Source organism: Vicugna pacos, chromosome 13 (assembly GCF_048564905.1).
Source record: "Vicugna pacos chromosome 13, VicPac4, whole genome shotgun sequence".
NCBI classification, from domain to species: Eukaryota; Metazoa; Chordata; class Mammalia; order Artiodactyla; family Camelidae; genus Vicugna; species Vicugna pacos.
This window is the reverse complement of record NC_132999.1, coordinates 21366872-21387131: the sequence shown is the minus strand read 5'-3', so window position 1 is coordinate 21387131 and position 20260 is coordinate 21366872. Positions and strand designations below refer to the sequence as shown.

Sequence of the window (20260 nt, the reverse complement as noted above, 5' to 3'; positions counted from 1 at the left end):
ACATGCCTGGGAGAGACTTCAGAGAATCTGGTATAAGTGAAAGCCAGGGAATTCTGGAATTGGTTGCAACTTTGGATAGATTCTCCAGCCCACACACAGATCAAAAGGCAGAGGGTGGAAGTTTTATAGGCTTGAAATGTTTGAGAATAACTTCTATACCAATCTTTGGCTGACCACTGAGCTACATAGACATGGGGTGACCCCAGGAGGCCAGGTTGAAAAAATTAAAATTAGAATAATAAGTTGAGTAGACACAACAATTACTGCACACTATGGAAGACAGAGATTCCACAGTACAAGTGCAGACAAATTACAAAAAAGAGAAAAACTCAGAAAAACAAAAAGAATCAAGTCATGCAAAATAGTACCTAAAATGTCCAATTGTTAACCAAAAGTTACTAGACCTGTAAAATACAAGAAAGTATGATCCATGGCCAGGGAATAAAGCAGCCAATACAAACTGTCTCTGAATGGGCCAAGATGTAAGACTTAGCAGAGAAAACTTCAAAGCAGCTATTATAAATATATTCAGATAATTAAGGGTAAATACACTGATACCAAGTCAACAAATAGGGAATCTCAATGGAGGAATCAATACTATAAAAAAAGAACTAAATGGAAACTCTAGAATTGAAAAATAGAGAAACTGCAATGAAAAATTCACTAGATGGGCTCAACAACAGATTTACGAGGAGAGAAGAAAGAATGTACATGAAGATAGAGCAAATAAAAGTATTCTAAAGCATAGAGAGAAAAGAAGATTGAAAAGAAACAAACAGAGCTTCAGAAACCTCTGGGACAAAGTGAATTGTTCCAACATATGTGTAATGGGACCCCAAGAAGGAGAACGAGAGAAGAGCAGCAAATTATTTGAAGGAATAATAACCAGAAACTTCCCAAATCTGTTAAAAAGTATTAACCTAGAAATCCAAGAAGCTCAATCAGTTCTAAACAGAAAACTACGAAAAGGACCACCTCTAAACATTTTATAGTTAAATGGAGAAAAGACAAGGGCGAAGCAGCAAAATGCTGAAAGCAGCAAAAATGACTCATTACATACGGGGGAAACAAAAACACAATCAATGGCTGACTTCTCATGAGAAATAACACGGGCCAGAAAGTGGTGAAATGACAGATTCAAGAGCAAACAGAAACTGCCAGCAAAGAATTCAGTTTCTAGGAAAACCATTCTTAAAGCTTCTGTATCCAGCAAAACCATCCTTCAAGCTTCTGTATCCAGCAAAACCATCCTTCCAACTGAAGGTGAAATAAAAACATTACTATATAAACAAAAACTGAGATGATTCATTGTTAGGAGACCTGCCCTAAAAGAAACACTAAAGGAAGTCCTCCTCTGTGTTGAAAGGGAATGAGGTCAGACTGTAACACAGATCTAATTGTGTGTTTATTTAAAGCAATATTTATAACCCTGCATTGTTGAGTTTACATGGATATAATATATGTGACAATAGAAGCACAAAGCAAGGCAGAAGAAATGAAGTTTTGCTGTAGCAAAGTTGCATTTTTTTTGCCAGAAGTAAGTCAGCATTAACATAAAATAGTGATAAGTTAAAGATGCATCTTGTAACATAAACTTTTTTAAAAGTCAAAAGAATAAAAAATATTTGCTTAACACAAAGAAGGCATTTAAGGAGAAAAGAGAGAAACAACAGAAAAATGAGACAAATAGAAACAAAAAGCAAAATGACAAAAGTAATTTCAACCATATCATTCATACAGTAAATGTGAGTGAATTAAATACTTTCATAAAAGAGCAGAGATCATCAGAATGAATTTTTAAAAAGAAATCTCAACTATATACTGTCTACAAGATACACTATAGATGCCAAGATGCAATATAGTGAAAGTAAAAGGATGGAAAAATGTATACTATGCAAATAGTAACCATAAATATCTATATTAATATCAGAGAAAATAAACTTTAGATGAGATTAAAGACAAAGAAGGACATTTCCTAATGATAAAAGAGTTAATACATCAGGAATATATAATAATTATAAATATTTATGTACTTAACAAGAGAACCCCAAAGTACATGAAACAAAAACTGACAGAATCAAAAACAGAAATAGACAATACAAAATAATTATAGTTGGAGGTGTCAATACTCCTCTGTCAGTAATTGATGCAGTTAGAAAATCAGTAAGAATAGAAGATTTGAGTAATGCTACCAGTGAACTTGAACTAACACATACATGGAAGATTGCCTAACAACTGGCAGAATACATATTCTTTCCAAGTGCACATGGAACATTTTCCACCATAGACTCTATGCCAGGCTATTAAAGTTTCAGTAAACTTAAAAGAATCTAAATCGTACAAAGTATGCTTTCTGACCATAATAAAATTATATTAGAAATCAACAACAGAAAAATATCTTTAAAACTCTTAAGTATTAGGAAATTAAAGAGGATATTTCCAAATAATTCTGGGTCAAAGAAGAAGTCACAAGGGAAATAATTTAAATACCTAAACCAAATAAAAATGAAATCACAATTTATTCTAATAAATAGGATGCTGCTAAAACAGGGCTTAGAGGGAGATTTATACCTTTAATGTTTATTACAAAGGAAAAAAGATCTAAAGTCAGTAACCAAAAAAGTCAACCCTAAAGTAAGTAAAAAGATCAGAGACTAAATTAATAAAACTAAAAATTGAAAGACAATAGGGAAAATGAGTCAAATCAAAAGTCAGTTCTTTGCTAGAATCAGTAAAATTGATAAACTTTTGGCTATACTGACAAAGAAAAAAGTAGAGAAGACATACATTATTAAAATCAGGGATGAAATTACACACCCTACAGAAATTAAAAGGATTACAATGAAGTATTATTAATGACTTTATGCCAGTAATTAAACAAAGTAGATGAATTGTCTAGATTCCTAGAAAGACACAGATGACCAATTTAAGAAGTCTTGAAAATAAAAAAGCATGGTTAACAGAAGAACCAAATGAAATATTAGAAACAAGTCCAAGTGTATCAGGAAGAATAATAATTGTAAGTGGATTAAACAAATTTATTAAAAGACAAAATGTCAGGTTTAATTTTTAAAAATAAAAATCCACCTGTATGTTGTTTGTAGGAGTCATGCCTCAACAAAATAATAGAAAACAGTTGAACGTAAAGGGACCAAAGAAGATGCACTGCAAATATACTAATCAAAAGCAAGCTGGCATGCAAATATTGATATCATATAAGGTAGACTTTGAGATGAAGAATTTAGTAGTGGTAAGAAGATCAATGCACAATAATAAAAGGAAAAGTCTACCAGATACAACAATTATAAACTTATATGTACTTTGTGCTTACTTAGGAAATCTTGTACTATTTCTGTATTCTAAAGCTTTTTTCTAAATTTTCTTCTAATAATTCTGTTTTATTTTCATAACCAAGGCTTTAATATATTGAGAGCTATTTTTTAATTTGAGAAGAAAGAATTAAGTTGATTACTTCTAATATTAAAAAAATTAATGCCATTAATTAATTAACACCATACTACACTGTCTTAATGAATCTAACTTAGTGTCTTTTGTTTAACTGGCAATGACATAGATTAGAGTATGTTTTAAATGTTTATTGAAGTTATTGAGTAATTGTGTGTTCTCTGTTTTTATTTTATTTTAAAAGTAAATTTGGGACCATTCTCCATTTAAAGGAAACAAGTCTCCTGAGAGCATGACTGATTCCAGGACTGGGCAGAGAAGGTTCAGGTCAAACCCAGAACATCTTGTTATCTTACAGAAAAAGGTAATGCTCAAAAATAATGGAACATGTCAAAAGACCATGGGAGCCTAATCTGGGAGAATATGTACACCAAATAAATAATGATATTAACATATTATACCCCCGATGATTAAAACAATAATGTAAATAAAAGCATCAATAGATAAATGGGTGATAGACAATCACTATTATCACTATTTGGCAAGTATCACAGTAATAACTAATTCAAGCAAGAATTATCAATGGATGCAAAAACTGGCAGGTGAAACTTTGATGAGGAACAGGATATTTACATGGCCCCAAAGTATCTCCCCACAGAATACTTATTAACTACAAAGGAAGAATTGCAAAGGGGAAAATAGTAACTTTACAGTGGAGAATCCTGGCAAACACCATCTTATATATTAAGTGATCAGTGTTAGCATCACCAGTAATGGAAAAACTGACATCTGTGCTTCTTGATGTGATGCACAGCAAGAGACACAGCATCACTTATCTGATGATGCTGCCAAAGATGCAAAATCTGAATTTTGGGAAGGGAGGGAACATCAGATAAACCTGAACTGAAGGACATCTACAAAATAATTGGCCTATACTCTTCAAAAACATCACTGTCATGAAGGACTAAAAAAGACTGAGAAACTGTTCCAGATTGAAGGAGAGTAAAGATACGATAATGCAATGTGTAATCCTGGACTGGATCCTTAAAAATTACTTTTCTATTTCTGGATAAGATATTATTAAGATAATGAGCAATGTTGAATAATATCTGTTGATTAGAAAATAATATTATCTCACTGTTAATCTCGTGATTTTGACAGTTGTATGGTAGCTGGGTAAAAGCATATCCTTGCTCTTAGGAATTACACACTGACGTATTTAGGGGTAAAAGGGCAGCATGTCTGCAACTTACTCTAAAATTTATACATAAAAGCAAGTGTGGCAAGTGTTAAAATTTGGGGAATTTGGCTGAAGAGGGCCCAGGAGTTCTTTGTATAACTTTTGAAACTTTTCAGTAAGTTTGGAATTATTACAAAATGAAATGTTATGCAAACCTAGTGTGTTCTCTTCCCTGAACGTTATTACCTTTTAAAAAATGTGAGCCCTAGTTGTTTGTTTTTTTAAACCATTCTTTGGGACCTTGATAGTACTTATTCCATATATATTTTTGGCATCCTCTTTACGTTAGCATCTAAGGACATAGAGGAGAACTAAAAAAAAAAATTTAGCCTTGCCCACGTGAATTTTATAATCTAGTAGGGAAGACAACTCTGTACAAATAATTGCATAAATGCATTTATTATGTGATCCATTCTGGCAACAACACTTATACTTCACAAAGTCTCACTTATGTGCAGACTGCATCACATTCCTTCCTTATGAAAATGCAGATGCAATCTTTTTCTTTCTGAATGTCCTTTCTGTCCCACAGTAGAGCTACAACCATGGGAAGCCATCAGGAGTCCCCTCGACTGACTTGTTCTTTCACTGTGTTTCTGTTGGAGGGATAGGAATTAAAGAGGGCAATGGTGGTGGTTGTTATTTTCTAAGCTAAAGTATTTTCCATCTTGAAAAGCAATAAAGTCTGCTGTAGAAGCAGGGCACTTTTTCAAACCTCCTGTTCATTACAGAGATATGCATCTAAGGAACTTCCAGCCATGTTCTGGGTGACTTTTTTTTTTTTTTTTGAAGTTCCAACAAAAAAGAGTTTGTTACAGAGCTCACAAGGGCAGTTCTGAAGGCTCCATTAATTCTAATAATAATTTCCAATTAATTCATTAGTCACTTCCTGATATTCTGAAATCAAGAGTTTTGAAAGCTGTTACCTTTAACCTTGGTGAAATTTAAAATGCTATGGTTTTAACTGATTCAATTTAAGTTAACCTTTTAGCCGTTTATAAAAATGCAAAACAGAAGTCTGGGCTCAGGTCTGAGATGGGTAATTTGCAATAATACTCTTCATTCGTGCTGTCTTTGGAATGATGAGTCCTGACACCCCCAGGGGATGTTAAGGATCTGGTGATAAATAGAATTAGCCCAGGTGCTTCTCCTGGCTGGGGGCCTGAGGCATGACAACAGAGAGGATATCAATAAGGCCATAATGGGAACACATCCAAAATTCTCCAGCTCAACCTGTCCAGTGTAATTATAGCTCCCTGGTGGAGAGGTGGGGAAGGAGGGATAAGGAGATGGGGGTTGGAAAGGAGAGGTTTTCAGGAACTTCCCTTCTGCTGTCACTGATCTTGTTAACTGCTGTGGTCATCAGTGGTCCCCTGCCCTGTGTCTGGGGTACATCTACTCTCTGCTCAGACATGGCCCCCTGCCATGGCTGTTGCACCCTCAGAGCTATTCTGGAGGCAGCCGGTGATGCCACCCCCTTGCCCCTGTCAGCCACTGCTCATAGTTTTTAGCTTTCAAATGCAGGTCTCTCCATTTTTAGAAAATTGGACACGGAAATACCTCAGCCCACAGGCTAATAAATTGAGAAATAAGGCTGTGTTCTATAAAAAGATTTCCCAGAAAATCCTTCTGAAAACTAAGCTTTCCTGATAAGCAGAGGCAGATTTACTGTGACTCAGACAAAGCTCGTGCTACAAGGTCCCTAGTTTGCAGAGTTTCTACTAAGGCCCTGGGAGGCTCCCCAACAATGTGTTTATATGGTCGTATGTTTGTTACAGATTTGCAAAGACAGTAATTTAACTGCAGTTGGTTAAGGCTATTGTCTCTTTATGTGGCAATGCCCCTACACCCCCATACCACTTTCCCCTGTGCTGGTGGTTTTGGGGTATCTAATAGCAACATGAGGATCCAGGTAAAGAAAAAGTGAGTTGGATCTAAACTCATTTAGTCTGGGTGTAGTGGGACATACTTATGTGGCTCAAATGCACTTTGGTGTATAGATTAGATAGTGCTAGACACCCTGCTGTGGGAATGGCTCTCAGACAAATCCCTGCCAGCCACGTGCTGACCCCTCAGACTCATGACAGGTAGGGGCGATGCTCACAGGTACGTGCATAATGGAGGAGGGATGTGTCAGAAGGAAGACTGGCTGGAAGAGGCTTTCCCCTCAACAAGGGCCTTGGCCCAGCAAGGCTCACTTTCCCCACCAACGAAAGCTCTGGGCTTCTGTGTGTGGAGTTCTGGAAGCTTCTTTGTGCTCAAGGAGGCAGGGAAGTCCTTTGCGTGCAGTGAACACTGCCACTCCTTCACTGGAACGTGGTGAAATTAATGCTGCCTCCGAGTCCCAGCTCTCAGCAGAGTCTCTGTGCTGGGCTGGTGACGACCACCACTCCCCTTCTCGAGGCTGTAGTAGACCCGCTTCTGAAAAACTGTGTCTTTTTGTTTTTTGGGTTTTTTAAAATATGTTTTTATTGAAATATAGTCAGTTTACAATGCTGTGTCAGTTTCTGGTGAACAGCACAATGCTTCAGTCTCATAGAAACATACATACATTCATTCCAATATTCTGCTTCACCATAGGTTACTACAAGATATTGAATATGGTTCCCTGTGCTGTACAGTGTAAACCTGCTGTTTGTCTATTTTATGAAAAACTGTGTTTTTGTAAGTGAAATATTTAAATATCTTGGAAGATTTCATTATTAAGAAGGATTTCAAGGAGAATCTTCATATAAAATGGATACTTGGCTCCAAATAATTCTGTTCCAAGTTTTAGGGTTACAAATAATAGCTAATAGACTTTGGACACTTGCTTCATGCCAGGCACTGTGTTAACTGTGTTTAACATACATCGTTTAATCTTCATATTAACCCAGTGGGAGGGTCAGTTAAGGCTTGTTGAGTAACTTGCCGAGGGCTTTCGTGTTCTAAAGTGGTAGAAGCAGACTTCGAAAGTTATGTTCTTTGAGATTTAGGGATTGCTTCTTATTTAATATAATTTTTAAAAATTATGGTTTGACACAACATTGTAAAATGACTATAACTCAATTAAAAAATGTTTATATATAAATAAATAAATAAATACAAATCAAGACATGGAAGCAAAGAAAAAAATTATGTAAAACATGAACATGTTTCTAGAGTCAAATCTATAAAAATATTATCTCTATCCTTCTATCCTCCATGCTATTTCATCCTTCTCCCACAGGTAACCCCCTCTTTGTGGTTTATCCTTCCAAAATTTGTATACATATGTGTGAGTGTACATATATACACACACATATATGAAATATTCCCATATATACATATATAGTAAATATGTACATATATATCTTCTCATATATATGTGGATCTTCTCATATACATATATATGTTTACATGTATATGAGAATATTTAAATGGTAGCATCCTCTACATACTTTTCTCCACTTGGCTAAATTTGAAGAAAATAAAACCAAATAATGCACCTGAACCTAATTGTGTAGAGTGGAAGGCATAACCATATAGAAACTATTCCAAAGTGACTTAAAAACATAGTTATTTGACTGCCTTAATTACTTTGGAGGACACCAGGGAACCATCTGATTATTTTGAAAACTGGTAAATTAAAGAATCAAAAATTTATCATAACATTTTCAAAAGAAATGTACTTCAGATATTTAAATATGTATTAATTGCACAAACTGTTGATGAGAATTTTCTCTTAATAGAACTATTTCAGCTACTATAAAAATAAATGATGGAATCAAAGGATAACCTCTTTGCAACGTTTGCAACCTCTAATGAATTATTCTGCGCAGACAATGATCATCAACAGTTACTCACATCATAAAAAGGAGACAACTAGATATTACAGACCTCACAGCAGAAGCACATACCACCACCTATAAAGTAGTCTTGCCACCAACAAAAAATCAGTCAATCAATCAAGCCCGATTTTGATCAAGCCTCCTTATCTAACTCTCAGTTACAGAAAGAAGGGAAAGAGAACATGTTAAAGGACATGATGAAGATGCAATCAGCAAACGAGGTCTTGGAGCGTTCTACGGGAAAAAAACCTAGGGTTCTTTGACAAATAAATGGCAAGGAATAAAAAAAGAGAGAGAGATGAAAAGAAGAGCCCATAAATTAAAGGAAACTCAAGAGACAATCAGTTTTAGTGTATGTTATGTGGGTTCTGATTCTAATAAACAAATGGTCAAAAAATATTTCTAGGACTATAGGGGAACTCATGGCAATTACTGAATGGATATTTGATGAAATTAATACCTTATTGCTCATTTTTTGATGTGTTGATATTGTAGGTTTTTTATTCTTTACAATTTTAGACATACATTTTGAAATATTTATAGGGGAAAAAATATTATAATATCTGGGATTTGCTCCAAAGTAATTCAGTGGAAGGAGAGTGGCTGGGAAAACAGATGAAATAACATTTGTCTTGTATTGGTTTATGTGATCAGAGTGATGGGTACATAAGTTTGTTAAACTATTCTCCCTACTTTTGTATATGTTTGAAAGCCTCCATGCAACAAAAATTTTTAAAACCTTAAAAATATCTCTTCTCAACACTGTATTGATTCCATCTATCATGTGTATATCTACAAATATAACTTGGTTAATTTCCTCTCAGTTATGAAAAGTAAAATTTATCAATATTTCTGAGTAGTATATTAAAATCATTTCTTACATATTGTAACAACTCTCCTCCCTTCTCTCTATTTTGTTTCATTGAGCATGATTTGCCGTCTTTCCAATTCAAATGTCACCAATTTTCCCAACTAAATCAGCCAAGAAAGCTGAGAGAGTCCTGAACAGATTCTCAACTCCTGAATCTTGGATAGGTGCTGCTAAGCTGAAAATATTTGGTGATAATAGATACCAGAAGTTTTGCTCTACTCCTGTTAAAGGTGTTCTTCTTAGAGAGGCTTAACAATAATTATTTAACTGAGTGAAAATGGTCCTGTAAGAACTCTGGTGGCTGTGGAGATGGGCCACCCAGATCCCCTTCCAGGAAGTGTTCATTGCCCCTGATGGTGGAAGTACTTTTCTGCAGACAGCTGTTGACTCCTTCAAGGATTGCTTCAGTTGTAGAGAGTTGCCTCCCCCAAGATTATTCCCTTGCAGGGACAGCCCACATCCACTTTAGATTAGCCTGACTATTTTGAACCAATGTAGGACAACTCTGACAGGCCTGTTCAGCCCTAGAGTTCCCAGTGGGTGTCAGCTGGGACAACTGAGCCTGCAACACACTGGCCCTGATTTTCTGTCCACTCCTGTTTCCTTTCTTTCCCTTCCACAGGTGTTGACCCCAAGGGCGCCCTCAGTACACATCCACACACTACGTTCTGTCTTGCACCCTTCTCCCTGAAGAAACAAAATGGCAACAGGTAATGACACATTGAAATTCCTGGCTTTACCAGCAATTGAGCTACTTCATTAAGGCCTTACTCATTTGTGTCTTTGACTAACAGCACAAAACACTGAGATTCCTCTTGAAAGCATTTCAAATGGCCTATACTTAAAAAGAATTTGACTCTCCTTTTTTGGTGGTCTGTGGATATGAGCAAAATAGTTTGTCCTGAGCATTAAGTAGCAGCTGGATCCATGTCACAGGTCCTAGACCTGGAAAGTGATCCCAGAGCAGAGTGAATCTTTCCTGGTTCTCTTCCTTGCAACTGTTTTCGCCTTCAGGAGACAGATATCAACCTTGGCAGGTGCTTCATTCAGCAGCTTGTGGATGTGGACCCCACAACACCACTGATGTAGCAATCCCTCTATGGGTGGTTCACCCTTAGGAGGAATTCTAGACTTCACATATACATTTATATATTATTCCACATTGCCCCAAATTTCACATTGAGTGACTCAAAGTGCAAATCATTGCAAGACTTATTGCAACTGCCATATTTTTCCTAAAACTGAGTTGTGAGACACTCCAGGAATCTGGGTTGTTAGCAGCCAAGGATGTGAAATGCCATAGCTGGTCTGTTGAGTGTAGAGTGTCTACTGGTTTAATTTTAGTTAAGATGAAGATGTCTTTTGTGGCCTTGTTCATTATTGTGGCCCCTTTTCACATAAGATCTTGTATTCCTCAACCATGAATTCAATTAATAAAGTTTCCAAGATCAGAGAAGAAATAATGTATTAATCTTAACCATTCTACTCATTTGCAGATGGTCTCAGATTTGATCTTTATATTAGACCCAATGGGTCATTTTTTCAACAGCACCTTCCAGTAGGTCTACTTCACATGGTTTATTTAATCCTCACATGAAAGGATTAAATAAGGTACTGCAAGTAATGCCCTTGTTACAGAGCCTGGCACGTAGTGAGTGCTCAGTAAATACTGACTGGAAGCCGAATGCACCACGGTTAAACCACCCTGGTGTTGGAGTGCTTGAGGGTGAATGCCAGCTCTCCCACTCACTGTCTTTATGACTGTGGGCAAATAAGTTGACCTCTCTGTGCTTCAGTGGTCTCATCTGAAAAACAGAGAAAATGATAGTCCCACCTCAGAAGGTTGTTGTAAGGATCCAAACGTTTCTGTCAGTGGACATTAGAAATCATATGTTTGCATAAGTTAAAATGCAGATCACTCAAAATGTGCCTAAGCATTATTGAAATACTCACTTTTAGTATTAGGAGCAATTCTGGGGTAAAAAAAATAACGTGATTAAAATGGCTTTATCAGAATATACACACAAAGAATTTAAGGTATTTATAATTCATGTTGTACTAATTTTTATTGTTGCTGTTATATACAGTTAACACTTACCTGTTGCTTACCATGTCCCAGGCACTCTGCTGAGCACTTCCTAAGCATCGCCTCATGTAATCCTGTCAACTTTCCCCATAACGGATGAGGAAACTCAGACACAGAGGACATAAGTGATCTGGCCAAGGATCAGCAGACTTGAACCACTCCAGACCTCTTACATCACTTTATTCTACATCTTACAATAGTCTGAAACTGTTAGTAACAAAAACGCATGTACAATAGAATGCTGAAAATAAATAAAGCCTCTGGGAAGGGGGTCAATAATTGAGACTGGGACCTGGGGTAAAATAGTTACTGCATCAAGCATTAGTTTAGAGCTAAGCTTCCCAGCAACCAAGGCAAAACAGAATACACAATATGTCATACAGTATCTGATTTTTAAAAAAACAAGCCATGTTCTTCCTCCCCTCACACTGAACCTGGTGTCTACTCATTTAATCATCAATAAAATCTAGTAAACATCTACGTTTGCCAGACACTTTACGGTCCTTCAAAAGACAGGCTAGTTCCTGACATCAAACTCTTCGCTAAATTTATGGTGTGGTTTTTCATACGACAGGTGTGGGGTGACCTGTGGAACAATGTCTTCATGAGAACTGGTGCAGGAGCTGCATGACCACAGCCTCAGTGACCACTTTTGGTGCCAGCCCTCAGTAAAGGCAGGTAGCAGAGTATTCAGTCCGTGGATCCTGGTAAGGTTACGTACCACAGGGCTCTTTGCACAATCACAAACTACTACGATCTGTTCAACGGAGAATAACCAATGACACCACTGTGTAAGATAGTGCATTACTTTATACTGAACTTGAATATGGACAAGGAGTAGCAGGTCCAAGGATTTAACAATAAATTTTGGAAGAAATTTAAAAATTTTTAAATGTTAAATTCTATCCATTGAGGTCATGTATTTTACTGAAAATTGGGGAAAACTAGGTTTCAGTTGAGGAACATCTTTTTTTTTTTAATAGAGGTATAGTCAGTTTAACAACTTTGTGTCAATTTCTGGGGTACAGCACAATGCATCGGTCATACATGAAAATACATATATTCATTTTCATATTCTTTTTCACCATGAGCTACTACAAGACACTGAATACAGTTCCCTGTGCAGTTGCGGAACATCCTGACACAGCCATAGAAGAGAAGTGGTCATAAGATGAGATTACAAGTGGGAGGATAGGGCTCCTTGATGCCTCCGTTGTTGTTGGTGGGAGTGTGACTGAAGTTTGGCAGTCAAAGCAGGGAACGAGGGGCTGGCCAAGCCGGAGGAGACGAGAGCTGGGGGCTTGCTGCCCTTCAAGTCCCTGGCACGAGCGAGGGGCCATCAGCAGCCAAAAGCCAGCCTCCTTCCATAGAAGGGAGTGATGCCTTGCCATGCCGTCGTCTAGGTATTCTGCTTCTTACCCTGCCGTTGGGCCTAAAAGCAGCAAGACAACGTGCTTTCTGTATTTCTAAGACGGGGTAACTTAATGTAGCATTTCTCAAGCTTTGATCAGGAAAAATCTTTGCTGGCAGTGCATCTATGAGTGTCTCCAAAACAGTGTTCCTCATGACACATTGGTCTAATGTAATGAGGTAAATAGGTAAATAAACTCTGGCCAATGTCCAAGATAAAGAAAATAATCCTTGTATTATGCTTTCATCTTGCTTTCAATTTTACATGCTCATTTCTGTTTAAACAAGGCTTTCTGATTCACTGCAACTCTGTGCAAAAAGGTATATTTGCATTTCAAAGTCTTATGTTTCCCAAGAAAGCCAAATTCTGAAAACACATTTTGCTGTGATAAAGAATTTTCTGAAATTATAAACCTAAACATAATGTACAATGAATTAAAAAGTTCCTTCTTACCATGGAATTAGCCACGAGAGACCCAAGATTTCTTTTTATACAATCTTGCCTGTGGATCCACTGGGCAACTACTTAACCACCATGTTATGTAGTTATAACCCTGTGTTAAAGAAATACATATAGTTGTACGTATATGGGTGGGCTCGTGGGTAATAACTATAGGGTATCTGTCCTTCAGGAGTATTAACAGTTTTCCTCCATCTGGGTGACTGCCAAATCGCTTCCTATGTACATTTCAATCTTGCCATCTGAAAAATAAAGGTGTCAGATTATAGTGTTTTTAATACTTCCCCAAAGATGAGAATCCCTGGAAGTAGTGGTTAGGAATTGAGATTTCTAAACCCTCTGGACTTCTAATTAAATAGAGTTAGGTTGTTTATTATTTTGTTTGCTTGCTTCTATGCTTGCTTGTTCATTTGTTTATTTTTAAACAAAGACTCTAAGTCCTTATCTCCAAGGAAGTTGATAACTTGATTAGATGACTCAGGGACTTTCCATGTCTGCCATTTCTGTAATTCTATGATTCACCAGAAGCTACTGTAGTTAACGCCTTGGGAAATGTCTTTCTTAGGTTCTCCTCAAAAAGGAGAGGCATCCAGATAAGTCTGTATGAAACAGATATCTACTTAGAAGTCAAGAAGATAAGCCCCATGAGAAACAACAAACCCTAGTTACGCTGTGCCCATTAAAACTCTGAACACTTTTCCCAAAAGCTCTTCTGATGAAACAGATATCTACTTCTCATAAGTCAACAAGATGGTAAGCCCCATGAGAAACAACAAACCCTAGTTATGTTGTGCTTATTAAAACTGTGAACACACTTCCCGTAACTCTTCTCTTAAGCTAGTGTCCCACACAGGGTCCTAGTGCCTGTCTTCCTCCTCAAACCTCAGATTGATAACTTTCAACATCCAGAATGTGTTGAGAACATCATAACTCTATGAATGGCTCTCGAGGTAAAGAGGGTGGTGACCTGTGGTCAAACCTCAAACTCCTACAAACACCAAATCTTGTCACTCACTCTTGCTTCTGTGGAAGCCAGTTGGTCCCTCTGAGATGGACCTAATCATTTCTGGGAACTGGTTTTCCAACAGTTCTTTGAGATAGAAGACAAAAAGCTAAAATTTCCTGTAATTTTTTAGCTTCTCTAAAAGGAAATCTATAGGAGATCTTCCAAACACAGTCATTTCAATTTTAATTTTTAAAATTTAAGTTTCACCTGCCCCCATCCAAATCAGCGATTTATGTGGGGATGAAAGCAGCATCACATTCTGTTCCCAAAAGACTTTGGAATCTCTTTCTCTGAACATCTTTAAGAACAGTGTTGATCAGTGTGAGAGAAAAGAACTGATACTGGGGGAAAAGAAATACAGATATAAGTCTGATGAGATTAAGTGAAAATCCTAAAGTCTCAAATCTGAAATAGAAGTATCAGTTTGAACTCATAATATATTTTATCTTAAAAAAAAAAAAAGAAGTATTTGCTAGCTCTGTCCATGGAGGAGGCTTAGAAGCAAATTAACTAACCAAGTAGAATAACGACACACAGTACACAGATTGTGATCTTTCGATTCTATTTTCCACCAAAAGGAACAAGGGCTGCTTGAAGAAGTGAATGGTTCCAAATCTGGGGCAGATAATTACAAGATGAATTTGATTGTGTGGGCTTATGCATACTAAAAAGCAAGGAAGTAGGGAGGGTATAGCTCAGTGGTAGAGTGTGTGCCAGCATGCACAAGGTCCTGGGTTCAATCCCCAGTACCTCCATTAAAATAAATAAATCAAAGCCTGATTACCTACCACACCCCTCAGAAAAAAAAAAGCAAAAAAAAAAAAAAACAACCAATTTTTTAAAAAAAGCAAGGAAACTATCAAAGACCACTAGGGTTGTGTCAGAATGACTCAGGAACTAACTTAAAGAGGAACCTACTAGTCAAAGATGGGACAATTTGAACACTAATAAGAGTAATCACTGTAATATATTGAAACTGCCAAAAATATTAAAAATCCATGAATTCTCATTGGTGTTTAAATTTTCATTGGTCAAAAAAAAATGCACTGGTCATATTTGGAGGATCCTAGGGAACCAGCTCATTCTTTTGAACATTGGTAAAAATAGAGGAAAAGAATCAAGCACTTAGCCTCTTTCCTATACGATCTGTATTTCAGCCAATTAGTATATTAGGAGAAGCTAAATACATTATAAAGAAATAATATAATTTGACTATCGCCCGTTTACATTTGCTAATGGACCTATATAATGATCATCGATAGTTGCTAATATCACAAAAAATAAACAGCCAGACTTTATGCATCTCCTGATGGAAATGTACACCATCTAGGAAGTATTCTTGCCAAAAAATTCAAATTGGAATCCGATTAAGTCTCTAGATTTAACCATGAATTTACAGGATATGTAGGGGTCAGAGAAAGATGAAATGAGGAAAATACAGACTGTATGGAAAACTCTATAAAACACTGACCCGGTTTCCTCAATGAATAAATTGCAAGGAAAAGAAGAAAAAGGAAGGAAGGTGACTTTTAGGTTAAAATAGGCTTAAACATATAAACTGTTCAGAACATGGATTTCTTCTGATCCTCATTCTCACTAAAAATAGCAAACAATTATGATACAATCAGGGAATTTGAACACAGGCTGGATATATAATGATACTAAGGACTATTAATTTTTAAAAGTGTAGAAATGGTTCTGGTTATATTAAAAAATAATTCTTATATTTTAAATATTCATATCTATTTATGGGGAAATGATATAATGCCTGATATTTGCTTCACAGTGATCTAGTTTGAGGGGAATAAAGGGTACAGAGGAAACTAGATGGGTTAGGAGCTGATCACTGTTAAGCTGGAGACGATGGTTACACGGGGGTTCATTATGCTCTTCTCTCTACTGATGTGTACAGCAAAATTTCCCCATAATAACAACAATAATTGGTCATACCAAGAGATAGGACTGATCATTCCCTCTGTTGGAAGGATTCACCTTGCACGTTCTTGAAGGTGGCCAAGGTCACCCTTTGTTCTTATTCCTGTGGTTTGAGCTCTGCATGGACATGGCAGAAGCTGGATGACCATGCTCTGCCCCTTATACCATATCGAGGTGTTTCAAGGTAAGTGATTTGAATAAATATTAAAAAGCAACATGTTCTAACATCTAGTTATTGTACAGTTACTTGAGGTGGGGGTGGGAAGCCACAGAAGATCACAATATCAGGCAGCAGAACACATTTTCCCCCCAAACTCAAACCATCTTCACGTGTCCTTCTGAGGCCAGAAAGACAATCCTGGGCTGTTGGCCAGCCCCTCCCTGTTCTCAGGAGGGGCCTCTTTCCCCTCATTTCTTTATAAAGAATGGAGAAGAGCAGGAAAACCCTGGAAAACATTATGCATCTTTGGCAAAAATAAGATAAAAACATACTGTGTCAATTTCTCGCAGACCTGGTAGTCAGACCCTCATTTTATTTTCAGATATGTGAGAGAATCTTTTGTTAAATAGATACTCAGCCTAGCACAGAGGGGAGAAAACAGGACACACTGTAGCTAGGTTGTAAATAGACTTACCCCTTGGGTCACCGGGCCTTACTTCCTGATGCCCTGCCCAACAATGGAATGGCAGGGCCAGTATGCTAGATCTCAGAGGTTTTCAAAATTTCCTTCTTCATGCAACCCTGGAATTCCTTATGTGCACAAACTAAATAAAAACAAAACCAAATTCATGACAAATGACTTTCTTAAAAACTTGAAATTGAAGAAGCATTTTTCTGAACAGAAAGAGTAACAGATCCAAACAAAGCCACCCAAATTGTTTTCCTTGAACGCTGAGCATCGTATCTTTGTTCCGCACACTTATTCCTCATCCATGGTGCCCTTTTCATTAATTTGTTTGGGGATTTAAACCCAATATGATTTCCATCCTTTCCATAAAACCTTCAATCTCTCCTGAGAACCAAGATCTGGGCTGAAGAAGTTGCAGTTAGAGACAAAAGTGAGTTAATACCAGGCAAAAATTATTGAGTAAAGCATGCTGTACCTCCTTCAGGACTTCTTTCTTGTAATGCTGACGTGACTCTCTGAGGTAGCTGCTCTTATTTCCTTCATTTCACAGCTGAAGAAACTGAAGCTTCAAGGGGTTACAACTAGTAAGAGGTTGAGCTATGACTTGAACAGATTTCTGTTTTACTCCAAAGCTCAAGCCTGTAATCACTGTGATAAGCCTCTTTTACCAGAAAGCTTTGGAAGGGACTTAGCTATTTTTGTTAAAAGTAGCAGAACTTTGTAGGGGAAGATGCCAAAGTAGCAAGACATAGTAAGAAAGGGTGCAGGCTGCTGAGTATGGCTGTGCATACTGTGCACCACACAACTCCAGGGGGCGCCATTCACACTATAGTGTATGGAAATGGTGCCCTTGAAGTTGTGCTGGTCACCTCCTGCGTGGCCTTATGCCTTTAATGGGCATGAACCTTGAAATTTAAATAAGCTCCTATGATCTTTGACCTTCATTTCTCTAAGCTTTAACTTCATCACGAGCAAACTGAGGCTGCCAATAAATGCAGAACAGGCAACACTGCTAAGATGACTGCTACCCCAGTGACTATTAGAATGGTTATGGATACACAGTTCATGAGCACTGTACCTAAGAAAGCTACTTCTCCCATTGTGCTCTTTCTGGAGGTACAAGCTCACTTTGAATTGAGTTTGGCCAAATGCAAGTCAGTCTCCTTCCCTTCCGTCTGAACCTCTAAATGCAGAAGTGCCAAGAGCTCAGTCTTTGGGAATCTTCTCTACTTAAACTCATTCTCAAGGTGACTTCATCCAGACCCATGGCTCAAATGCCATCCAAAGGTGATAACTTTTTTTAACTGAAATATAGTCAATTTACAATGTGTTAATTTCTGGTGTACAGTATAGTGATTCAGTTATATATATATGTGTGTGTGTGTATATATATGTATATATATATTCATATTCTTTTTCATTGTAGGCTATTACAAGGTATTGAATATAGTTCCCAGGGCTGTACTGTAGGATTTTTTTCTTTATCTATTTTATATACAGTAGTTTCTATCTGCAAATCAAGAACTTTGTTTATCCCTCTGCCCCCTCCTTCTTTACCCCCAGTAACCATAAGTTTGTTTTCTATGTCTGAGTCTGTTTCTGTTTTGTAAATAAGTTCATTTGTCTTTTTTTTAGATTCCACATATAAGTGATATAATATGGTATTTTTCTTTCTTTTTCTGGTTTACTTCACTTAGTATGACAATCTCCAGGTCCATCCATGTTGCTGCAAATGCTATTATTTTGTTCTTTTTATGGCTAAGTAGTATTCCATTGTATATATATACTGCAACTTCTTTATTCAGTCATCTATCAGTGGACATTTAGGTTTCTTCCATATCTTGACTATTATAAATAGTGTCCCTATGAACATTGAGGTGCAGGTATCTTTCTGAATTAGAGTTTCCTCCAGATATATGCCCAGGAGTGGGATTGCTAGATCGTATGGTAAGCAAAGATGATAACTCTTAAATGTTAACTCCAGCCATTTCCTGTCCCTGAGCTTCCGCTCCTCTGTCCATCTTGGCATCCCCACTTGGACATCTAATAGGCCCCTGAAACTAACATAATTTAAGATATCCATAGAAGCAACGAAACCAAAAATAAACAGTGAGACTACATCAAAGTAAAAAGGTGCAGAGCAAGAGAAATGATCAACAAAATGAAAAGGCAACCAATGTAATGGGAGAAAATATTTTCAAAATACATCCTATCTGGTAAGGTGTTAATACAGGGACTATAAGCAGAAATCATACAACTTAATAGTAAAAAATAAAAATTTGATTGAAAGTGGGCAAAGGACCTGTGCAGACACTTTTCCAAAGAAGACATACAGATGGCCAAAAGGGACAAGAATATGTGCTTGACAGCACTAATCATCAGGGAAATGCAAATCAAAACCACAGTAGTTATTACCTCATACCTGTTAGAATGGCTGTTATCAAAAAGACAATGGAGAAGTGCTGCTGAGGATGTGGAGAGAAGGGAATCCTGGCATATCATTGGTGGGAATGTAAATTGGCACAGCCATTTGTACCAAAACAGTGTGGGATTTCCTCAAAAAATTAAAATGGAAGTACCATATGATCCAACAATCCCATTTCTGAGTATATATCCAAAGGAAAGAAAATTACCATTTCAAAGAGCTGTCTGCACCCGGTGTTCATTGCAGCATTATTACAATAGCCAAGACCTGGAGGTAGCCTAACGCTGTTCATCAGTGGATGAATGGTTAAAGAAAATGTGATACAGACACACACACACACACACACACACACGAATATTATTCAACCATAAAAAGAAGGAAATCCTGCCATTTGCTACAACATGGATGAAACTTGAGGGCATTGTGCTAAGTGAAATAAGTCAGATAGAAGACATAATGTATACTCTCAATTATATGTAGAATCTTAAAAAATCTGAAGTCATAAGAACAGTAAATTGGTTCTTGAGATGGGGGTCGAGGATGTGGGGTGAAAGTGGTCAAAGGTACAAACGTTCAGTTATAAGATGAGTAAGTTCTGGAGATATAATGTAAGCCTGGCGATTCAAGGTAATAGTACTTGGACGTTGCTAAGAATAGATTTTACACACACGCAAAGGGAACTGTGAGGTGATGGATATGTTAACCAACCTTACTGCAGTAATCATTTTGTAATACATACGTATCTCAAATCATCATGCTGTACACCTTAATCTTAACACGTATTAAATGTGAATTACATCTCAGTAAGGCTGGAAAAGATATAAACTCAGTCAAGTTGAAAAAAAAAAAGATGCCCAGAATGGAACTGGTGCTTTCTACCCCTAACCTGCTCTTCCCCAATCCTGTAAGTCACCACCATTCACCCAGCTGCTCAAATCAATAGCAAGTCTTCCAGATGGTGACCTTCCACATTTTTCCTTATTG

The 20260-nt window shown here is 37.1% G+C and overlaps 1 long non-coding RNA gene across 1 annotated transcript in view; it reads left to right on the top strand.

Annotated features, from left to right (window-relative positions):
* Window positions 1-11888, top strand: part of LOC116283118 (uncharacterized) — a 39247-nt gene extending 27359 nt beyond the window's left edge. The window contains exons 3-5 of the long non-coding RNA XR_004192663.2: window positions 3650-3769; window positions 9948-10035; window positions 11445-11888. This is a non-coding gene — a long non-coding RNA (uncharacterized lncRNA). The remainder of the gene's footprint in view (window positions 1-3649; window positions 3770-9947; window positions 10036-11444) is intronic.
* The last annotated feature ends 8372 nt before the right edge of the window (window positions 11889-20260 follow it).